At 38.5% G+C, this 15,935-nt stretch overlaps 1 protein-coding gene across 1 annotated transcript in view; it reads right to left on the bottom strand.

Moving 5' to 3' along the window:
* The window catches only part of LOC143893576 (uncharacterized), a 32,478-nt gene that overhangs the window by 6,375 nt on the left and 10,168 nt on the right, over window positions 1-15,935 (bottom strand). The window lies entirely within an intron of this gene.

Here is a 15,935-nt window from a genome sequence, read left to right as displayed (position 1 = left end):
ATTTTTATGTTTGTACATACATATTGATTTATTTACATTTTCTTGGTTACTTAATTAATTTTAAATAATACTTTTGTCATAAAATAAATAATAATCTTAAATAATTGAATTTTTATAGTGAGAAGAAATTATATTTTTAACAATTCTTTTCACAATTGCATATTATTTAATCATCGAACAAATAACAAAAAAAAAAGAAAAATGGAAACAAAAAAAGGTATAGAATTATTGTAGGATCTTTATTTTATTCAAAAGAAATCTACAACAGTTTAGACCAATGAACGTTTAATTAGTGACAAATAATAAACTCTCGTTTCGCTTTCGCGCACTACACTTCTGTTCTCGGATCACGACTTTTCCGCACGCTCTCTCGTAACGCCGATTTACGACTGAACTCCGACCGATCGTCCTCAGCATCTCGCTTGACCACAAAACAAAATTCGGAGTAAAACATTTATTGATCAAACATTCAAACATTAAATGAAAATCGCGCCTGTTACCACGGGCGCTCCTGAAGACAGTTATTCTCTCTCACTCACTCACTCACTCACTCACTCACTCTCACTCTCACTCTCATTCTCTCACTTCTCCACACTCGGCCATTCTGTAATAACATTCGCCCCGAATGTTTACGCCTCTTCTTCTTCCTCGGAATCATCACTCATACATTCTACCCATGGCTTCATGTGATCAGCGGATGTGGATGTTCTCATCGGTCCCTCATGCTCACCAAATTTTTGTACAAGATATCGATCATTACGTAATACACTCGTTACAACATATGGCCCAAAATATTTGTTCGCAAGTTTTAAACCGGGGCCTAATTGAGTACGCTTTATCGCCACTAAATCATTCTCTCCATACTTAGTAGCTGCTTTACGCTTCTTCGCAAAAGTTACTCGATTTTCGCGCTGTACTTTCGCAATACATTCTTTTGCTTGCTCTCGCAAATCATTTCGCTCATTTTGAAAATCATTAACCCATTCCGCTTCTAACAACTCTCGAATTTGAAGATCATTTCGCACACGCGGATGAGTACCGAACATTAAATGAAATGGTGAAGTTCCAATGCTTCTATGTGATGTACAATTCAAACAAAGTTGAGACACATCAAGAAATTTAAACCATTCTTCTCGTTTATCTGAGAGTTTAGTTAGCAGTGGAATAAGTACTCGATTTACTCGCTCTACTTGACCGTTCGCTCGAGGGACTCCGGTTGTGGTTAATATATGACGTATCTTTTCTTCCGCACAATACTCTGCAAATTCTTTAGACGTAAATGCTGCTCCGCGATCTGAAACTATCCTTCGCGGGTTTCCGAAAATAATCGCTTGTTTCTTAAGCTTACTCAAAACCTCAGTAGCATTCGTGGTTTTAGTCGCGTATAACCATGTAAATTTAGTGAACGCATCGACTACTAAAAAGACATGTTTATAATTTTTCCTCGTGGAAGGCAACGGCCCTAAATGATCTACATGGTACGTATCTAACGGAAGTTTACCTTTCTCTATAGTATTCAAATATCCTTCCTGTTTCCCCTGTTTTCTCTCTGCTAAGATACAAGTGACACAATTTCTCACAACTTTCTCGATCCTTGATCTCACATTGGGAATATAATAGTCTTTACACAAAAACGCTTCAGTTTTGGCCACTGAAAAATGACCACGTTCATGCGCTTGTTTAACAATCTGTGTACGCATCAATTTCGGGACAACTAATAATAGGTCTCCATTATGCTCTTTAAATAATAAATCGTTTTTAATCGTGTAACCATTAAGTTTCTCTTCTTTTACCGCATCAAACATTTTCTTTACATCACTATCATCTTGTTGTGCTCGCTTAAATTTTACAGTCAAACTATCGCGTTCATTCACAACCATACATATCGGGAGGGGATTACGACTTAACGCATCAACATGCATCATACTCTTACCGGGCCTATGCTCAATAACATAGTCAAATTCTTCTAATAAAAGTGCCCATCGCGCTACTCGCACACACAAATCTTTCTTATGCATTGTCAATGCAAATGCACGACAATCTATCACTATCTTAAAAGGGATACCTAACAAGTAAACGCGAAACTTTTTAAGAGCTCTAACTATAGCAAGTACTTCTAACTCATAACTAGTATAACGCCGTTCCGCGAGCGTAGTTTTACCACTAGAGTAATAGATAGGATGAAGAGCTCCATCTTCATCGCTTTTTTGTAAAAGTATCGCGCCGTAACCGTCTATGGACGCGTCAGTATGTAATTCCGTAATCGCATTGACTCTATACAAATGTAACACGGGGTGATCACACAAAATATCCTTTAAACTAGTGAACGCTCTTTTCTCTTATTCGCCAAAGTAAAACTTTACATTTGATTTTAACAGATTCGTCAACGGACGCGCTATAATAGAATACTTCGGCACAAATTTTCTAAAGTATCCGCTAAATCCGAGAAAACTTTGTACTTGTTTAACACTTATCGGCTCTGGAAATTTACGCACTGCCTCGATTTTACGCGTGGACGGATATACTCGACCGTTTTCTATCACATAACCAAGGAAATCAATTCTGGTTTGTAAGAAACAGCATTTTCTCTAGTTAATAATCAATCCGGCTTCGCTCGCAATTTCTAATATAATCTTAAGATTCATTATTCCTGTCTCTTCATCTTTAGAAGGAATTATCAAGTCGTCTAAATATGTTAAAACTTTTTTTTTCTTATCGCGTTTCGAAAAATATCATTAATAAACCGCTGAAACACCGACGGCGAATTACAGAGTCCGAACGGCACTTTCAAAAATTCATATTGTCCATCAGGAACTATAAAAGCCGTATACTTTATACTGTCTTTATCCATAGGGACGTGAAAGAATCCGTTCTTTAAATCTAATGTACTAAAATATTTCGCGTCTTGCAAAAGATCTAATTGATCCTCTATGAGGGGAAGTGGATATCGATCGCGTACAATTTTTTTATTAAGTTGTCGATAATCGACACACAGTCTCGTATTTCCGTCCTTTTTCGCAACTAAAACTACAGGACTCGCATAATCAGATAAGGAAGGCTGAATGATACCATCCCGAATCCAGTCGTTAATATGCTCATTCACTTTTTCTTTTTCCGTCGGAGACAATCGTCGGGCTCTTTGGTAAACAGGTTCTTCATCTTTTAAAATGATTGACATTTTAATGTTAGTTTCTCTAACTTTAACAGGAGAGTAGCTGCTGACAATTTTTTCAAGAGCTGACCGATGCTCACAATTAACAACATGCGATACATCTACTTCGTCAGTTTTTTCACATTTAAGATCTATTTGAAATATCTCCGGTAACTTCTCCACGATTGTCTCCGCCAAGGGGCTAATCAACACATTTCCGTTTTTAATGCGCAACTCTACCGTATTCAAAAAATCAATGCCAATAAGCAACTTGAAATTAATCACGTCATTAGCGACAACTCTAATTAGAATGGGATATGAACGTCCGTCAACTGTTAGTTCTGTGTGAAACTCTCCTAACGTTTCGTTTTCTTTTAACCCTACACCGGTAAATCGCGTGTTTTTACATTCTAACGGCGGAGATCCTAAATCAACGTATTGATCCGCGCGCATAAGACATAAATCACTCCCGGTATCGACTAGCGCGACGATATTACAACCATTTATCGCGACCTCTTTATTACATTTTGTTTGCGTTACCTGCGTTACAACATAGCTACTTTTAACGTCCTCTCGTTTTCCAAGACACTTGGACGCGATGTGACCTCGCTCACCGCACTTGAAGCACTTCGGACCGTTCTCCTTCGTCGGACAATCCTTGCCCAGATGATCGGGTAGACCACAGTTGAAACAGCGCCTCTTGTCATCAGCTGATGCTTCTTTCCGCTCGTCCTTTCCGCTTTTGGCTGATTTCTGGTGCTGTACCTTTTCTTTTGTTCCGTCACCTCGTACTCCAGGATGTTTCTTCTCCCACAGCATGACATTCTCAAATGTCTCCAGCAACGATCTCTTCGTTTTGAAACTGCTGATACGAGCTTGATCCCGCAGTCTTACATCAGGAATACCGTCGATAATGTAGTCGATAATTTCCTCTTCATCGACTGGAACATGGTTCCCCAGAATTATCTTCTGATGCATATAGTCGCTGAATGTTTCACCTTTTTTCCACATGCGGTCTTCAAACTTCTTGCGCAACATTGTTCTACTCGGCCGATGATCAAACATAGCCTTGAGTTCACAAATCAATGCTTCCACAGATATTTCCGCGAGTTCCGATCTTGAATGTAACCATTCGTACGCCTTCCCCTTCAACCGCATGCCGATCAGTACTCTTGTATGCTCTTCGTCTAAACGATAAGTTCGTCTCAACTGCCTAAGCTGTCTCTCCCAAATCTCAAAATTATTTGTTGTACCGTCAAATATAACGAGAAGCTCGGCTATCGAATTTATATTTATTCTCGGCTGCATTAGCCTGGATTCCACATCAACATGCGCGTTGGGAACACGAACGTCGGATCGCCGTTGTATTCTTAATTGCTCGATCTCTCGTCTCAACGCATTTAACTCCATCTCAAAGACACGTACATCGCAAGGACGGGAATCTGATCGCAACTCTTCTTCTGAATCTCCTCTCTCATTCATATCTGCGCCGGTGGCTTCGTCCGTACTCCTTCTTCTCTCATTCAGAAGGGGTGGACGCATTTAATCGAATCACTAACTCGTTCTTGTTGCCGGTACAAGGTAGTCCTAATTCTTTCAATTTCTCCTTCAGCTGTAAGACCGTCAGATTGCTTGCGTATCTAACGTTGCTATCCATATCGAACTCGTTCTCACGATAATGTCACTAATCTCGCGAACCGCATTGGCCGTATCCCGGAGAGGCCCCCAATTTATGTAGGATCTTTATTTTATTTAAAAGAAATCTACAACAGTTTAGACCAATGAACGTTTAATTAGTGACAAATAATAAACTCTCGTTTTGCTTTCGCGCACTACATTTCTGTTCTCGGATCACGACTTTTCCGCACGCTCTCTCGTAACGCCGATTTACGACTGAACTCCGACCGATCGTCCTCAGCATCTCGCTTGACCACAAAACAAAATTCGGAGTAAAACATTTATTGATCAAACATTCAAACATTAAATGAAAATCGCGCCTGTTACCACGGGCGCTCCTGAAGACAGTTATTCTCTCTCACTCACTCACTCACTCACTCACTCACTCTCACTCTCACTCTCATTCTCTCACTTCTCCACATTATCTTGATTAATCGTGAAATCATAATTTCATTGTACATATCAGTCGCGTATACAAACATATAAGTTTCCACATTTACGTAACCCTTCCGTCAATATATAATTTTTTACCTTTCCATCAATACACTGTGGATACCCGAATACTCACTGCATATTTCAGTATATAATCTTGTAAAAATAATATTATAGCAGCTGCTAAAAACGCCCCGATTATTCTATCTTACTGTAGGTATTTCAAAGAATTTTCGTACAATAAAAATCTTGGTATACCTGTTTTGTGCAAAAAAAAACAGGTTTTGACACGCGAGTTATATTCAGTATAAGCAACAGACATAAATAGGCGTGTTGCCATATATTTTGTATGTAACTGAGTATCTTCTGCGTTGTTTTTTATTAATTCATAATAACTGCAAAAAATATTATTATCAACATGGAGGAATTATTGAGGACATAAAATATAAAAAATTTCGTTTAAAAAAATGTTTCGAGTATTAATATCAGCTGAAATATTTGTATATTATTTTCATTAACATATGTAAAAAAAATTTTTTATACATATACAAGGTGTTTCCTAAGTAAGTACAAAAACTTGAAAGGAATATTCCGTGACTTATTTTAGGAAAAAAATGCTCTATAAACGTAAAGGTCCTAAACTGCTTTGTTTACAAAATACAATAGTCAAAGTAGTAGAAAAAATATGGAAATTTCGAAAATCTGGAAAACGTATAAAAATATTTTATTTGGTATGCGTACATGTAGTATTAAGAATCATTTTATGGTATCGATAGAACATTTTTTGATCCACCAGGGGTGTGACACTTTGTATTTTTAAAACAAAGCGGTTTAGGGCACATGTTTATAAGACATTTTCTTCCTAAAATAATCACGGAATTTTGTACTTATTAAGAAACACCCTGTATATGTAACAAAAATTTTATGGTATATATATATATATATATCTGATATATATATATATATATACCATACCATATATATATATACCATATATATATATACCATATATATACCATACAAAAATTATCTGATATATATATATATATATATATATATATATATATATATCAGATAATTTTTGTCATCGTTTTTAGTTGAATGCAAAAAAATAGGAGAGTAGAGTTATTATTAGATCTCATCGATTCTTCAGATATTCAGATATTCAGATAAAGGTTGAATTTCTAATATTAATACACTACAGTTCTGCGCAAACTGAAATCAAAACACTAAATAAAACATTTTGTATTTTATCTCTAAGTGGTTTTTATTTTTTTAGTATAAAAATCTCCAAATATTTTAATTTTTCATATTTGCAATAAATTAATAGTAAATACACGGATACACCTAATATATTAAACATAGGGATAAAATCAAGTTCAATATGTACTTAAAAATTCGATTTAAATCTAATGATCAAGTTTTATGATTCTAGGAAGTTCTTAGGATTCCAGTAATATTTATAAGAAATAATATTTTATATTTGCAAAATAATCGATGAATTTTAGAATGAGTATCTACATAATTCGAAAAATATTTATAAATATTTTCTATTGTAAAAAAATCGAATCACACACACACATTTACAAGTAAAAAAGAACTTTATAAATAAAATTTTATTATATATATTGTAGAATAATTGGATGATGCGGGCTGAGAGTTAACAATACAAAGAACTTTATTCATAAAATAAAAGTATAGGCATACAATTGTCGCGAATCACTCGCGGCGTGGCGGCGACACGGCAGCCGGCTGATCGAACTCCTTTGATTCTTCATGAAAAACTGCCCTAGAACGTTCTCGTACTCGCTATCGTGATCAGAGATTTCTATAACTAGATCGCTAACATATTATAGTTTGTTACGACATAGCTTGAAGCCACGGACGCCATATTTACCCCATTTACTCCATCACATACAGTGTTTTGTGAAGTAGTGTTAGTGTACTCATTTCGCTTCGATTATATTTATATTTTGTAAAATTACAATAAAATGAAAAAGAAATCTTTTTTTTTTTCATTTTTCACGTTTTGAAACAATTAAAAATATTCCTTAATACTGTGCAGTTTTTTATTGCATTTACAATAACAAAAGTTCTAATACGTTTTTATTTTGGTACTGTTACGTCCAAACCCCGGGAGTCTCAGTGAAAAGGAGAACTGGGAAGCGAAGAAAAGGCTACCCAGAGGGGACGGGGTAAGGAAGGACGCAACCGAATTCTTAAAGGTTATCTCGGGTCGCGCGAGTAAACGCGTGCCTCGAGCCGAACGCACTTTTCGAAAAGCTCCAGTCGAGGGTCCACGTCCGAAAAAACGCTATTACGCCTACTGCGAGCCGTGCGATCGTCGGTCTTGTTTTAGGTCAAGGATTATGCAATCCCTATTACCTGGGATCGGACCGTGTACGATTTTGCGAGCGGGGGAGGTTGGTGACGAGTTGTTAAATTAAATAATTAGACATTAATTTGAGAAATTAAAAACATTACAATTATTTATTATAAATAAAGAAAATTAATGAGCCAGTTACATTTATATGTACATAGAAAAACATAAAAACAGAACGCAAATGATACAGATCTAGTGTGGTGAGTGTATATGTGTATGGAGAATACGCGGGTGTTACATTAGTTCGGAGGACATCGGACAGGATTACTGAGGGGATGCTTCGACATTTAATATGATCTCCTGCCCGGTTAGTACATTTATAATTAAAAAAAAAACACAAAGGAAAAGAGAAGGGTGTACGTCACGAGTGCGTGTGTGTGTGTGTGTGTGTGTGTGAAAGGTGGTTATACTTGTATTTCTATGTTAACATTTTTATTTTTAATTAATTATTATGTGTTTTATTCCATTACTAAAATTAATCTATTAAAATAACTTCGGGAATGATCTTCACGCTCAAGGCGGAGAGCGTGGGAAAAATGGATCTATTGAAAGAGAACCGGGGTATTTCGCAAAGAATTTCCACGCTCGAGGTGGAGAACGCAGGAGAGGGTGTTCTCTCGGGGTAATCGTCGGGTAGGTAAAAAGGGATGGGGGAGTGTGGGAGCTCCGGATAGGGGAACTGGTTAAGTTCCTCGGAAGGAACCGGGGAATAGGACGGTCCGGAACAGGGAGAGGAATCGGGGGTGTCGGGAAAAATTTTATACGCGAGTAAACGCGGGGCAAGGGAAAATTGTGGAAAATGGTAGCGGTTAAAATGTTCTCGATGCGCCTGAAGGAACTGTCGCTCAACGACGCGGGCTCGCCTGCTACGTACGTATCTTTTCTTTATTTTTAGGGCTAAACTCTTGCGACTTTGGCTAGTTACTAAAAATTATTATGTAAGGGGTGAGAAATTATAATTGTCTAATCAGTTTGGGAAGTTAAAAAGGAAAAATGAAATTTTTTAACATATATATTGTCACGACTTTTTCACTCCCACACCGCTCCAGGACGCGTGCCGGATCAAAAGGAGTAAAGAGAGCGGGATGACAGGCCTCTCCGACGATTCCCTCGCACCTCCGACACTTCGCGAAACTTCGTTGGGCGCCAGACGCGTCAATGCGCGTCCGCGAAATTGCAAAAGAAAACCAAAACAAGACGCCAAGCGAAACGTGCGGATGTGCGAGGAATCGGCTAGCTCGACCTAATCCTCAGGCGGGGGTGATGAAGGGCGGTGCGATATCAGGCGGGGTGACATGTAAATTAGCAACTCAATCCGTTAACAATAATGAGTAACATTTATTGCGTGATGACTCTCAAGAAAATCATAAGAAGTGCCCATGCGGCTTCGATTAATAACAACCTAAATCATGCAAGTAAATAGTAGCTGCCGCGAGCGTCCGGATTTAAGGAACAGAAATGATAGCAACGTGGACGCTAGAAAGTAACGGAGTCTCACTTCTAATTAAGATAAACGCGCGGAAGGTGCTTTTCTCGAGCAACGAATAATAATAATAGAAAACTCAGATCGCCAATAGTACGGAACATCGGCAAAAGAGACGACCGAGCTTGAAACAATCGGAGTAGCGCATAATAGTAAAGTCGCTATGAAGTGAATTTTTACGAAAAATATTGCGAACAAGGGTGTGTCACGCCCGGAGCGCGTGAACGCCACAGAGTCGCGCGAGGATTCTGTCGCCAAGTTATCGAAATCTCACGTAGATGACTTCTGATCGGGCACAACAAGGAGGCGCCGATACATTCGATAAAATAAAAAACCTTATAACTAACGCAAAATACGGGGTCGTCGCGAGGGAACGGAGAATACTAGAACGGATACGAAGAAAAAGACGGAATTACCGCGAGCAATGATGGGACGCAGTCATGCGGGCAATGAGTCTACCGCGAGCACTGAGTAAACCACGCGAGTAACGTTCTCCAGCCCGCACGACTAATACCCACACGCATTCAACATCCGAACACAACTATTCTAACACGAATAATATTTTACTGCAATTAGCCAACACGAGCGGTACGATGACGCCATTAATGTGTCGACGCGGACAACACTCCAACGCAAGGAATTTTTGGTGGCTTGATACACCGTATACACCGGGTGCGCGAGACGCGACCACGAGCGCGGACATTACGCGAAAACGGGCTCGCGTTACCGGATTTCGTCAACTAATCTATCGCGATCTCCAGAGGCTCGCTAGAACGTTCTTATCAGGATTCCGCGGCCACAATACCATCCCGAGGCCTTTCGCTCTCGCTGTCGATCGCAATTCGATATTCAGTCTCAAAGAACTGTACGTGTTGCGGTATTACAACGTGTTCCCGAGCGAGAGCGCGTACCGGAGGGCGGCGTCGTGGCTTACATATCAGTATTACTTGCGGGCAACCTAACCGATGCAATGCCTTCTCCTCGGATTCCTCGCCGTCACCTCGTACTAAAGATCGTCGCTGCGTAATAGATTCTCCCGATTCGGGGCGGCTATCGCGGATCTTACTTAACGTGCGGTCTCGCCGACGGACGACCAGAGAGTGTCTCGCTAGATTCGCTCGATAGCGGAATCGATGCGGCACCCCTTCCGTAGGGGCGTGCCAACCAATCGAGAGCAAGCTTGCAAGCTCGCGCGATATTCTAACGCAGGATCGTCGTAAGGTGGATCCTTCGGGGGCGCGCAACGGTCCCTCGGCGGCGTAGCGACTTCTTCAATTTGTCCCTGGGCAGCGGACTGGACTTTGTTCTGGCCGGTGTGCCTCCAGTTGCTTTCGGGGCGGTGATCAGTCACCCCGCGGGCCGGTATTTCGTGGAGGCAGATTGCTGAGGCCGGGTTTTCCCCGGTACCTGGGGCCCCGCTATCGGCGGCCTTGTCCATCGCTGCCTCATTCGCCGCACGCCTGCCGCGTTGCTCTCGCCGCCCGTGATCCCTGTAGCTTCCGCTCTCGCCATCTCTCCTTGGTCCTTGGTCCTCCCGGACCCTTCTCGTTATCGGTACTCCCTCGAAGATTCGCCGTGGTGTGGGTGAGGCACCGCGCGCATTACAATTTACACATGAAAATAAAAGAATAGTCAAAACGCGGAAATGATATAAAATGTTGGTCTCTGGAGATCTCGTCGTCGCCTCCCTGGCTCGTCCCTGGGCGCGAATTTCCGCGCCTTGTGACGGCGGCGGGGCGCTGCCACGAAGCGGCGCAAGAATGTATATATATGTAATATATATATATGTTATTTGTGAACTCCGAGGATCCAATTTAAAAATCGCGAGTGAGATTGCAGACTTACTATTTGGTGGGCTCTTGTGTGAGCGGATGTTGGTATTAAAGAAGTTGCACGGCTCTGTTGGTTGCGACTCGCGGATCTCGATGTTCGAGGCGTGCTGAAGGTCGTTGGCAAGACCCTGGGTTGGCGGTAAACACGCACCAAATTTACAAAAAGTACAGAATTTACTGAACTGATTCGCGACTAGAGTGTCGGACTGACTGCGTGGCAGTTTAAACAAACTGAGTCGAAGTGCAAGAGCAAGTGTCAAATGCAAAAGTGCGTTGAGGTACGCGGAATCGCGGTTTTTATATAATTGAAAGGAGCGGATTTAATCCGGGGATGATTAGGATTGATGGAGTCTGGTTCCTATTTGTGACGTAGATTTCGGTTTTCCGCCTATCTCGTGGCGAGTTACCGAAATCTCGTTACACAATTTCTAATTAGTGGTCATCTATTAGCGGGTTTGTTATTAGAATTATATTTCCCCATTCTTTGGTGGTCCAAGCTAATATTCTTTTTACTGCTTTATCTTTATCGCTTACTGGGAAGCGTGGGTCAGAGTTCAAATCCGCGTTCTTAAACGGGTGACACATGTGAACTCTAAGTTTTGATAAATCGAGGCAGGGTGACGACGCGACTTCTAATTAGACGCGTGATTTGAAAAGCCCTCGCATGGCGTTTTAATTTATGGTGACCCATGCTTCCCGTTATCGCGCGTTTCAATTGAATTTTCGTTGCCCGCTATCGTAACTAAATTTCCGTTGCCCTGCTTCGTGGAATTATTGGGACCACTTGGATCACAACAAATCCATTACTTGTTTAATTTATTGGGTTCGAGTCAACGGGAAGTTTCTAGTTACGTTTCTTTACTTTTAATGAGCAACAGCTTGCATCCGCTTGCCAATTGATAACCACTGTTTACGATTTTAATTCTACAAAAGAAAGGAATCGCGTGAATTCCACAGGACGTAACGGTACGTATCTATAATTAATAAATATTAGTTTTACAAATAAAGAAATTAAGTAATAATTAAAATAAAAATATATATAGCATCAGAGAGAAGGCTTTTCTCTGAGCGCACATAATATAAAGTGTTCAATAAACTTACGGTTAAGGTGACTCTTAAAAGATGCTATGGTTTGGTCATGACTGGGTAAAGATGGCCGTCTCTCATCCCCTCTTCTTCTTCTATCAAATTGGCTCCACGTTAATCTTACGGAGTTAGCAATTTAGTAATAGAAATCTGTGATCGTGTGATCAATTCGTTAATTTACAAAGTCAGAGGCTTTTTCTCGTCAACATTCTGACATTATTCTGTGGTCGGCAACTTGAGGATCTCGCCTGTCAAAATAAATAATAATCAAAACAAATAAGATACGGGTCAGACGTCAAGAAATGAGACAGCACAATATTGCCATGTGTTCGATCTATATTATCAAAAGCGTTAGAATTAGGCAGTGCCTACTTGTATTGTCACCGTTGTACGGAATTCAGTTTACCAAGCTTTCACCCAGACAAGACTATATAATAAAGTGACAAACATTGAGATATTTGGAGAGTTATTCCTACCTATCCTCAAGGTTATTTTCTCACTCAAAAAAATAACATTGGTCCTTCGAGTCAGATTTACAAGTTACGTATTCCGTACGTAAATCTGGAGCACAAAATTACTCCGTTCCATCGGCAGTTCCGAGGAGCTTACAATAAGAGCAGTCACATATGGTAATGTCGAGAGCTTAATTCATTTCTCTTAATTGCAAACATTAAAATACTGAGAAATATCTCTACTCATCCCATTACGCAAGCAAGCAATTATAAATTATTGGATAAGAAATGAAAACGAGACTCAGCTGTACACGTGGCAATGCCTCGATTGCTCATAAAATTTCGTGTATACACAAGGACGAATACGCAAATAACGAACCATTTATAAGAATAACTTTACATAAGAAATCGCTCAGGTGAGTGGCTACTTCCTTGATTTCCAAAATCCTTACAAATATGTGATAATTTTGATTCGAGTCGATTTATTATTTATTTTCATTGATTACTCTCATTCGTAACTCATAACAAAAAATGACTACGGATACCTATACGTGAACTTGTAGCTCGTACAGCATAAATAAAGGCTAAATCTACTCGATTAGAATTATAGCTTAATGAATTATTTGATCAACCAAACACATAACAGAACTGAAGTTATGTTTAAATAAATATGAACCAATGTTCGGGGAATTTCATGTAGTGCAATTGAAAATATACAACCATCGAACGAGCATGAAATTGAACGCAAAATTGAATTCGAAACCAAATATTTTCGGGTGATCTCTAGAATTAAACGTCTTGAACGTGATGGAATTATTTCTGCTAATTCAGTAGGTAATTCAACGCCCGTTAATTTACCCGCAAGACAATACTTCAGGTGAAGTTGCCCCATTCATTAATATACCGAAAATTTTTTCAGATTACTCTAAGTGGTTACCCTTCCACAACGCCTTTCCTTCTTTGGTCTACATCAATCACGCTTTAAACAATATACAAAAATTTCAATATTTGCGATCCGCATTAATGGGAAATGCATTAAAATTTATTGAATTTATTACTGTCGCATCAGTTAATTATCTTGCTTGGTTAACGATTGAGGAACGCTTGAACCCAGGTAACAAAATGTCTGCAATTTTGCTAGCAAGTTGCTATCAAGTCGAACAATTAACTTGAAACTTAAACAAAACAAGCAGGTGATTCCTCAATACGTGAGCAAGATGCAAGCAAGCTTTAGCAAATTTGCAACAAATACGCTGCAACCCGCGAAAAACAGTTGAATATGAATTTAATATGAATCTTAATAAAATCTTTATTTGATTTAAATTAATACTGAATAACTGCATTTGTTTGAAATACGAGATCATGTCGAAGAGAGAAAGTGTCTATGCTGCCATCTATGGCATTTATTGCGTTACTATATTGATTCCGTAAAAACGCTCGAGATGGCGGACTTAGTTCCACTAGTTACTTCTGTAGCGCGCACTGTACGGCACAGCCGCCTCCGATTTACGTGATCAGCGCGTGAAGAGGGGTGCGTGCATGCATGAGCTTGCGGCCCGGCTACCGGCGCTATTCGATTCTTTACAATTGCGAATCACGTTTCATTATTCTGGCCTTCTGCCGTGCAAGTTTGATTTTATTTACGTAAATTCTGTGCTACTATCGTCGTTGTACCTACTAATACTTCTACAAATTATCACAAGAAGTACTTGTAATATAAGCTCAGCAACAAAGAATTACGGAATTACACGGCTTGACGAGAGGCTGCCGCCATTACACTTCTTGACGAAAGGCAACGGCAACGGCGAGTACATGGATTGTCGATAGAAAGCGGCTATTTCCTGTTTTGGTACTGAGAGATCTTCTTTTACGGAGTGCTTCCGCATAATGCGGATTTAATTATTTAGGTAACTCTTAGATTTCTGAGCACGAACCATTGATCACGCCAGGGTTCAAAATAATGCATTACTTTTTGTAATGTATTACGGTTTCATTAAAGATTATTTTTTTAATAACCAATACAAAGGTTTTCAATTACGCATTACTTTTTAAATAATTAGTGCGTTTTTTTTTTCATTACGCATTACTTTTCAAATAATCAATGCGGTTTTTCCATTACGCATTACTTTTTAAATAATTAATGCAATTTTTTTCATTACGCATTACTTTTTAAATAATTAATGCGATTTTTTTCATTACGCATTACTTTTTAAATAATCAATGCGATTTTTCTCCTTACGCATTACTTTTCAAATAATCAATGCGGTTTTGTTTATTACGCATTACTTTTTAAATAAATCAATACAATTTTTTTCATTACGCATTACTTTTTAAATAATTAATGCGATTTTTTTTCATTACGCATTACTATTTAAATAATCAATGCGAGTTTTTTTCTTACACATTACTTTTCAAATAATCAATGCGGTTTTATTTATTACGCAGTACTTTTTAAATAAATCAATGCAATTTTTTTTATTACGCATTACTTTTTAAATAATTAATGCGATTTTTTTTATTACGCATTACTTTTTAAATAATCAATGCAATTTTTTTTATTACGCATGACTTTTTAAATAATCAATGCGATTTTGTTTATTACGCATTACTTTTTAAATAAATCAATGCAATTTTTTTTATTACGCATTATTTTTTAAATAATTAATGCGATTTTTCCATTTCGGATTACTTTTTTAATAATTAATAAGTAAAGAATAAATTACTTTTAAAAAAATTAATAAGTAATTCATTATTTTTTAATTTGAATTTTTATTACGCTCAGTTACATTTGCGTTACAACATATATTGTGATTATTGTGGTTATGATGACTCTTTTCAGCCATTCTTCCAACAAATTATTATATATTTATAAATTATTTATTGAAATAATTTCTTTGATTTTTGTATGTTTTACTACTTCACCCAAGTATGTTCAATCAGGATTCTTATATATTTGCTAAAAAATAATAATAAAAATAAAATTTTGATTAATGGTTTAATTGAATACAATCAATATACATTGCACAAGTATATATATTTTTGACGTAGAACTATGTCTTTCTCGACAGTGGGTAGGAGGTAATATTGGGAGCAACGGTGACGGTGGACGTGGACGGGGACGGGGGACGGGGGACGGGGATGGGGTGGAGATGGTGGACGGGGACGAGGGATGGGGGACGGGAGACGAATGCAACGGCAACAAATGCAACAAAAACATGTCACACTTTGAACGTTTATATCTTCGGAACTAATAATCGTAAAGTAATGATTAATACGTCATTAGATAGCTTATATAGTCCCATTTCTTCTCGAAAGTATTGAAAGTCTCAAAAAGCTTCCTCAATGAGGAAGCCAAACAATTATCTATCTACATAAAATAGAATGTCTGTATGTCTGTTTGATCTTTATACACTCTTAAACTATTTGACCGATTTGGACC

Source organism: Temnothorax americanus, unplaced genomic scaffold (assembly GCF_048541705.1).
Source record: "Temnothorax americanus isolate GAGA-0224 unplaced genomic scaffold, ASM4854170v1 Scaffold122, whole genome shotgun sequence".
In the NCBI taxonomy this organism is placed as follows: Eukaryota; Metazoa; Arthropoda; class Insecta; order Hymenoptera; family Formicidae; genus Temnothorax; species Temnothorax americanus.
Note: the sequence above shows the minus strand (reverse complement) of the source record. Positions and strands in the feature narration are given on the sequence as shown.